The sequence below is a fragment of the Mus musculus genome, chromosome 4 (genome assembly GCF_000001635.26).
Source record: "Mus musculus strain C57BL/6J chromosome 4, GRCm38.p6 C57BL/6J".
Lineage (NCBI taxonomy): Eukaryota > Metazoa > Chordata > Mammalia > Rodentia > Muridae > Mus > Mus musculus.
This window is the reverse complement of record NC_000070.6, coordinates 83,076,736-83,086,049: the sequence shown is the minus strand read 5'-3', so window position 1 is coordinate 83,086,049 and position 9,314 is coordinate 83,076,736. Positions and strand designations below refer to the sequence as shown.

The 9,314-nt window shown below is 43.2% G+C and overlaps 1 pseudogene; it reads right to left on the bottom strand.

Annotated features, from left to right (window-relative positions):
* Nucleotides 1-7,420: 7,420 nt before the first annotated feature.
* On the bottom strand, nt 7,421-7,539 carry Gm24884 (annotated as a pseudogene).
* Between the last annotated feature and the right edge of the window lie 1,775 nt (nt 7,540-9,314).

Genomic DNA, 9,314 nt, shown 5'->3' with positions numbered 1-9,314 from the left:
GGGCCTCTTGACCCTTCGCTGTGCTGATCATCCCATCAGCTGCACCTCAGACTCTGAGGATGTTGTGTTTTCTCAGCTCCTCTCTCCCCTTCCCGCTTGTCTCCTAAATCCTTGTCTGGTCGCTTAGTGAGGTGTCTACGCTGCCAAACTGTACCCGATTTCAGCACACGGAGTCAGGTCGTTTCAGCTGTCACCTTATTAGTCTTTTCTCCTTTGTTTTTACCCTTTTCATTTAAAATAAATACAAATGTGGCAAAATCCCCCAGCCTCTGGCAGCTGGTACCGGCGTTCTTGGCTGATCTTACCTTCAAGGTGTGGCTCATACTGGCAGACTGTTGAAAGTTGTGACTTAAGGATCATCTGGCTTTTCTTTGCCATCTCTTTCTCCAAATTTTATCTTCCCTATTAGCTATCAGTGTAAAATATGTAGACGGAGAGGGGAAGTTTGAAGAGGCGTATATAATGAATGACTCAAGATGGCAACAGTCATTTTCGTATGTGCGGTTCTCCCTTTACACAGCCCCATGTGCTTTCTCATCCCAGTCATCCCTACAAGAACAACCCTGGTTACCTTGCTTTTAACATCTGTTGCCTATATGTTAGAGGAGCATGGTCAAACCTATAGAAAAAAAATGGGCAAAAAGTAAAAGAAAAAAAAAAGGCCACTGGGCATATAGAATTGTTTGATTTTGTTTATTAGAAAAATGCAAATAAGTACTTAATAATGTCAATAAGCAATTCAAAAGCTTGGGAACATGCCTGCCCAGAGAGGCAGAGGAGTAACAAGCTGGCTCCACATTGCTAACGAAAGCATAAAGTGGCACACTGTACAGATGGAGTTGCAAGATGCCTAGACACACTACAGATGTGTTCATAGTTTAAGCAATAACCCACTGCAAGAAGTTTAAAGATTCATCTCAGCAGTGAGAAGACATGTGTGCACGAGGTTATTCATTGTGGCATTATTCACAAGAATGAAATATTGGAGATATTCAAACATCATAAGCCATGGAACATGGACTCACATCATTAATTCTCTCAATATGGAAAGTATCAAAATGAGTGATGTTCCGCTGAGTTTATTCTTCTGGAGAGTTTTGATTTTTGGTATCATGATAGAATTTTTATTTAGTTCTAAAAAATTTTTAAATCAACAAAGATGTGGGGAAGGCAAGGGCCAAGAGGGATAGTTTTGTTTGGAGTTGGGCTGCATATGGAGATATTGGTGTAGATATCAATACTAGTATACCACTACACACACTGTGTGTATACTTATTCATACTATATAAGCAGATACATAGACATACATGTACATTATATATATGGATACATCTTCATACAAATATGTGAATAGGTGCACCCACTGCTTTTTAAAAATAATTTATTTATTCACTTTACATCCCAATCACACCCTACCCTCTCTCCTCTCCTCCCAGTCCCGCCCTTACAAATCCCTTTCCCCATCTCCCCAGAGAAGAGAAAGTCCTCCTTAGGTACCATCCTACCCTGGGGCATCTAGTTGGAGCAGGACTAAGCACCTTCTCTCCCACCGAGGACCAACTATGCAGTCCAATTAGTGGAAGGGGACCCATGGTAGGCAACAGAGTAAGAGACAGCACCCCCTCCCAACTCCAATTGTTAGGGGACCCACACGAAGACCAAGCTGCGTATCTCCCACAAACATGCAGGGGCCCTAGGTCCAGCCCCTACATGCTTCCTGGTTGATGGTTCAGTCTCTGTCCCCATGGGCCCAGGTTCATTGACTCTGCAGGTCTCCCTGTGGTGTTCTTAACCCCTCTTTCTCACCCAATTCTCTCTTCCACTCTTCCACAAGACCCCCCCCCACCCCCGACCTCTGCCAGCTTTGGGGAAGATAAAGCCAATATGGTCCTGGAACATCTTCACTCAAAATAATGAGGTCACACTTATAGAGAATGGCAGCCAATATTAGGGCTCTCCAGATATAGAGGCTCAGGAGGATGGATGGAAACCTCTGAAGTGTGGAGCATACAGGAGTCATTTGTGGTGCCCATGTCAGTTTTCTATAGGAAACTATTTCAAAACAATCTCTATAGTTTTAAAATATAAATAACCTTACTCATAGTATTGCTGTTAAGACTAGAGGAAATAATCTTTTAAAAAGGTTTAGTACAGAGCTCTATATAGAAGGGATGATTTAATTGGTAGCCATCCATAACACTGATATTAATAGAAACATGTTAATAGTTGGTTAGTATGTCAGTTGATATCAACATAAATATATTAATATAAATATAGACATCAATTTTAATATCTGTCATATATAATATAGGTCTATGTTGATAATATCAATAGCATTGATATATTAAACCATAATATAAATATAGTAATATCTGTCACAAGCTATTTTTAAAAAACATACTATTTAATTTTTTTATTGTTTAAGAACTTCATACATGCATACAATATATTTTGATCAAATCCACCCTGTCTTAGTTAGGTTTGCTATAGCTGCAATGAGACACCATAACCCCGGTAACCTGGGGAGGGAAGAGTTTATTCAGCTTCCACATTACTGTTCATCGCTGAAGGAAGTCAGGACAGGACCTCACACGGGGAAGGAACCTGGAGGCATGGAAGATGCTGCTTCCTGGGTTGTTCCCTATGGTTTGCTCAGCCTGTTTTTTCATAGAACCCAAGACCAACAGCCTAGGGATGGCACCACCCACAGTGGTCTGGGCCTCCCCCTATCAATCACTAATTAAGAAAATGCTGTACAGATTTGCCTAAAACCTGATCTTATGGAAGGGTTTTCTTAATTGAGGTTCCGTTCTCTTAGATGATTTTAGCCTGTGTTAAGTTGACATAAAACTATCCCGCACAACCCTGTATCCTCCCTAGTTCTTCTATCCTTTACTAGCATTGCCCATGTGTGCATGAGTGTAGACCATCTACTGGAGCATGGAAAACCTCTTAGGGGCCACATCCCTGAAGAAAACTGACTGTCCCTACTCAACAACCGTTAGTTGCCAATAGCTCCTCAGGTAGGGGTGGGACTACACGAGGCCCTCCACATCCATGCTGTTAATTTGGCTGGCTTGGTATTGTATATGAAGTCACACCTGCTGTGAGTTTGTGTGAGCAAGGGCCATGTCATGCCTAGCACATACTGTTTTGCTATAATCTTCCACTACCTCAGTCTCTTATAATATTTCTGCTTCTTCTTCCACCATGATCCCTGAGGCCCAAGGGGAAGGAATAAGATATAGATGACCCATTTAAGGCATCTCTTACTCTCTGCACTTTGAAAGGTTGTCATAATCTCCATTAACCATCATCTACTATAAAATGAAGCTTTCTGATGAAAGTTGAAAGTGCACTAATCTATGGGGATTAAGATGAGAATGTGTGGGAGTAATTTATTACTAGGTCCATTTAGCAGAAGTATACTGTTTTTTCTCATCTAGGGCCTATGATTTAGCCAGCCTCAGTTTTTGGACTAGTAAATGGTACCACGTATGAGTTTTACCTTAGCAAGCAGAAGGTAGCTGGATTCCCCCATAACATTTGTCTCATCAAACCGCTTGAGATTTTATTTCTCGGTATTCATGGATGAGTAAGGGGTTGGTGACTTTTCTATCCCAGCAGTGTGCATAAAACTTCCTAGCATCATTAAAACTAGCCAGTAGATGAGGCTTCCAGTTGCTACCAGCTTGATTCCTCTATGTCCTATGACGCAAGTGTGTGCCTGTGCGCAACAAAAGGGTCTTGCCATTAAGTTTTTTAGAGTATCCAAGAGCAATGGCAACAGCCTATGTTTGAGGGCTTTAGGGGATCCCTAATGATAAGCCAACAACTCAAAAAGAGATAACGTATGCCTTGCATTGGGTTTTTAATTGAATATCCTACCAGTGTCTGGAAGAGGCATTGTTCTTGTATTGAAGGGTAACTCCATTTGAACTCCTTTTTCCTCCCACATGGCTGAGTTCTATGCCCCAAATCCTCATGGTACACAAGTTGCCTACTGACCTTCACATAACTGCCATGGTATGAATGCCCACACATCTACATATATGCAAACATAAATAAACATAATACCTTTATTTTTAGAAGTATGACAGTTTGTTATTTACGTATACATCACAATTTATTTTCCTTATTTTATCTGCTTATGTTATCTGTAATTTTGTTGTAATAAATGAATAATACTGTCATAGTAACACTATATGTAAAATTGTTTATACATTTTTTGCCCCCTTTTATATGGGTATAAGGCAGGGTCCTTGAATTGATGTGGATAGATCAGAGATACATATGATTTAAGAAGTCTGTAGTCTGTACTGGAGTCAAGCGTCTCCCCTGAGGGGTTCTGGTTTGTTCTTGTCTCTCAGGACAGGGTATGTCTGTTATCTTCCCACACCAACAGTGTGACTGTCACCCTACTCTTCTGAAGACTATGGTTTTCAGAGATTAAACAGTCCCTGAATAGAAAAACTTCATAAAATCCTAAAGCAAAGAAAAGCAGAATTTAAGTTAGGACAGTAAGCAGCAGCCAGCAAGCACCATCATGTAATGGGATCTTCCTAATGCCAGCCACAGCGACAAACTGTAACCCATCAAATGCTTGCTTCCTTTTCTTCTCCCATCCCCTCCACGAGCTCTTGTGTTTCTTCCCTTGAACTTGCCCGGTTGATGAATCACTGTTTTCTCAGGCAATCTCTTAAAAAAAACAAAACAAAATGAAAACCTTACCGTGGCTCAATTTATCTTTTAGGCGCACACGAAATTTGATATACTAAGTGCTTAAGAAATATAAGTTTAAATTTATCATTGCAACTAACAGTATTTCCCAAAGCAACAATTGTTTGATAAATAAAATGGTATGTGTCTGGTTACACATAGTGTCCCTTCATGTGAGTCAGGAGGGTATTGCCCATGTCGAGAAGGTCAGTTTCCTTGGAGGTTGTCCATTGCATGGGATGAGAATCCATGACCTCAGTGACAGCAGCTTCCTGAGGAACAGAAGGGAAGGTCTGCTTGCCACATGAATGCCTGCCGGATGCCTGACTTCTTTCCTACACGTGCCTGGAGGCTACCACAGAGCAGATCCTGCCTGTCAGAGTCAGAACTGAGACCGAAGGGGGTCATTGCTTAGATTCTGGAATAACAAGCGCATCGTTTCTGCTGTAAACCAGAACTTGGATGTTTGAAAAGATATGGCGGTTTCAAGTAAGTCAACTCTCCCTGGATTGGGCAAATGTCTAGTGCACCAAGCACGCAGGAGATCAGTAGTGCAGTTTACAGGCATTGTAATGGACAGTCATCTCCCCAACACTAGCTCCTCACTGTAAAGCTGGATCAGTCGTTGTAAAAGTTCTAGTGATGTAAAGTTTCAAAGACTAGCTATTGAAAAAAGTAAGTTTCTTTTGAAGGGGGAGGGGTATCTATTTATCTTTCCAGGAAGCAGTCACCATAAAATACTCTCTTGTCTTGATAGAGAGCAGATGCTACACTCCCCCAAAACACACTCCGGAAGCGTGAGCCTGTGGGGCAGACTCTGCCATAAACGTCTGCAGTGTTTATTCAGCCAAGATTTATGTTACAGTGAAATTAAGCCCGATTTTAAAGCACTCACCATTTAATCAGTATTTATGCATACCAGTAAATAACCCACAATTTCAAGTATGGAATGGAAGACTGTGTCATTTGCATGGATTCTGAGACAGAGATCAGGCATGGCTTAAAGGAAAAAAAAAATTCCAACCCTTGATAGTACCCTTAATTCTCAAGTTTTATTTTACAAACAGGGGAACATTCAACATGCATCGACACTGCTAACTTCTTTCTTGTTTCTTTCTCTCTTCTGTTATTTCTTTCCTTCCTTTTCTGTTCTTTTTAACTTTCTATTGGCTCTTTGTGAATTTCACATCATGCACCCCATCCCAATCACCTGCCCCTCCCCTCATATCCACCCTCCACCCATGCAGAGAAAAAAAAATCTTGTGGCATCTGAGGTGCATCACAGTGTGTTCCACAGGACACCCTTTTGACCATACTTTTTTCCTTGCAAATGTCCATTGCAGTGACTCTTTCGTTTGGCACTGGCCTCCGGCTTCTGCTACTCTCTCAATACTGGAACCTCACTGAGACTTCTCTCAGATATCCTGTTGTTGCCCTGTGTCATGGAGATCCTATAGTTTTGGATCTGTAGGACTGGCTTCTTCATGCACTCCATGATGGGGTAGATGTTGGGGTAGGCCAATTCAAAGCCCTGGATCTGGACTTGAGAAGTATCTGATCTGGTCAAACCACCTATTTTCCCTCTCTCACACCCTTGGTGGCTGACTAACCAGTAACCCTCCTTCTACCACAACCAGGGCCAGCTCTACCCTGCTGCCCAGGTGAGGTTCAGGGGCTGCTCTCCTGAGTGTTGTAGCTGGTGAGGGACATGCCAGTTGTCATGATCCTGGGTCCAGCTCTCCAGCTTGCTATAGATGGTGAAGGGGAAGGGAGCAGGGAAGGACAGTACCACTGCCCAGCAGGCAAGAGTCAAGGTCACTCTCCCCCACTTATGCCCTGGGGAGAATTGGCTCTCTATGGTCATATATTCAGGGCTGGCTCACCTGCAAGTCCCACAGTGTGCAGGCCCCTCCCCAGAGTACTACAGCTGGCTAGCATTAACATCAGCTCTCCCATCCTTATGTCCCCCAGAGATAGCTCTCTGATGATGCCAAGGTGAGGGCTGGGGCCAGTTCTGCATAGCCCTCAGCCGTCAACGTATCTTAGGGTAGCAGCCCAGACCAGGGACATCAGCCTGGCCTTTGGTGGTAACATATCCCTGCTGATGCAGGGCCATGAACCAGATGTGTCCCTTAGAGGTAGCACAGGCCAGGACTCCACCATGGTCTCAGGTGTTATTACCAGCTACTCACACCAGGCTGTTCTCATTACCTCTGAGTCTCTAGTTCTGCCTCTCTTCTATCTGCCCACATGCTTCTGTTTCTCTTCCATTTCTCTACCACTTATTTGCTTCTTTTAGTGGCACCCAGGGATTTTGAGTGTCTGGAGTCACCTCAAGAGTGGTCACAGGAGTGCTAGTGCACTATGGTGCCAAGCAGGGGTCTGTCCTTTCCAGGCCTGTGTAGCATCAGACTGGTTGTTACCTCAGGCTAGCTCCCTGTCCTTGTCTTATGGTGCCAGTCTGGTAGTCGTCTTGGACTTGTTCCACCTGAGTGGCCCTGTGCAAGGGTTGTCTTTTTCAGGCTTGCTCCTGACTGTGGGGCATGGTCCCAGATTTGGTCTCTAGCTTGCTCCCCATCCTGGAAGCCTGTCCATGTCTGTGCAGTGACAGACTGGTGCTGTGCCAGGCTAGCTCTCTTTCTGGGTTCCCTGAAAACAGAGTAGGGAACTGGTCGTCTCAGGATTGACTTTTTTTTCAGGGACTGTTAGACTGCTGATCATCCCAGTGTTCATAGGTCAGAACACTGAGCGTCATAACCTCTCTGGCACATACTGATGAACATGTGACAAAGCAGCTATCTGCATGCCTCTAGAGACAGTTCTTTTTTATCTTTGAGACAAGGTCTCACTCTGAAGTCCAGGCCATTCTGGAACTTAGTGAACGGCCCAGCTTGGTCTCAGTGTTGTACCAATCTCTCTCAGTTCCTTGAATATTGGGTTTATAAGCTTGGGGTGCTAGGCCCTGCTTGATGACGACCCTCTGCCACCCTGAAGACGTGATGTGGAGCATTAAGAACCCTTCTAGAAACCAGCTTCCCTGCACTCCACAACCATTCAGGAGTGGTTTATCGTGGTGCAGTCTGGGGACTGGCGTTATGTCCTAAGGATCTGGGTACCCCAGAGCCATATTGGTGATCATGGTGGCCAGGCCGAGTCAGGATAGAAAGGCAGGAAAAGTTTGGGGGCCATGAAAATGAAAAGGAGGGACTCATTCTGTTATGCCCCCCAACACAAGAGAGACAAGATTCTGACACAATTCGCAAATGCTTCAGGCCTTTCTCCTTTCCTGGCTGTAAACCTGCGGTTTTCTAGGAATCTTACCAGAAACCCACAGACAGGCCAAGAACACACACCAAACCCCTCTGCAACTCTAGTGGCTCCTGGCTATATGAGTATAACCCCCTCACTTATCAAAAGTGGGGTTTTCTTATCTATGACTTTAGAGTCACTGAAGTGCTATGTATGGCTAGTGCTGAGATCATTATGTGTGAGTCTTCTTTGAGCCTATCTACGGGGATGCCTATTCTCTGTGACTCTCCCTGGAGGAAGCCATGCCTTCACAGTCACTTGGGTATGCCTGAATTTTCCCGACTCCCCCTTGGACACTTCTTCATGGGTAAACTGTATTTTGTGGTGTGGTATCTCTCCTTCCATGTTTACCTGGGGTCTGATGGCCAGGCCAGTACTTTTACTCTCCCAGCCTTCTCACCAGACCCTGGGTATTTGGTTTTTCAGTCTTAGATGGTAAAATGCTTCCAGCATAACCATCTCTTAAGGTACTTTCAAACAGGTTTTCAAACTCCTAAAGATTGGCTAGCCTAGAGGCTGGAGTGCTGGGATTAAATGTATGTGCTAATCTTGACCAAAAAAAAAAAAAAAAATGCTGTCTTTTTTACACTGGATGCTTTTAGCTCCTTTGTCAAAGATCAAGTGACCATGTATGTCGGTTCATTTCTGGGTCTTCAATTCTATTCCATTGATCTACCTGTCTGTCACTGTTCCAGTACCATGCAGTTTTTATCACAATTGCTATGTAGTACAGCTTGAGGTCAAGGATGGTGATTCCACCAGAAGTTCTTTTATTGTTGAGAATAGTTTTTGATATCCTAGGTTTTCTGTTATTCCATATGAATTTTCAAATTGATCTTTCTAACTCTATGAACAATTGAGTTGGAATTTTGATGGGGGTTGCATTGAATCTGTAGGTTGCATTCCGCAAGATGGCCAGTTTTACTATATTACTTCTGTCAACCCATGAACATGGGAGATCTTTCCATCTTCTAAGGTCTTCTTCAATTTCTTTCTTCATAAGTTCTTGTCATAGAGATCTTTCACTTGTTTGGTTAGAGTCACACCAAGGTATTTTATATTGTTTGTGACTATTGTAAAGGGTGTCATTTTGCTAATTTCTTTCTCAGACTGTTTATCATTTGAGTAGAGGAAGGCTACTGATTTATTTGAGTTAATTATATATCTGTCCATTTTGCTGAAGTTGTTTATCAGCTGTAGGAGTTCCCTGATGGAGTTTTAGGGGCCACTATCATATCATCTGTAAATAGTGATATTTCGACTTCTTCCTTTCCAATTTGTATTAC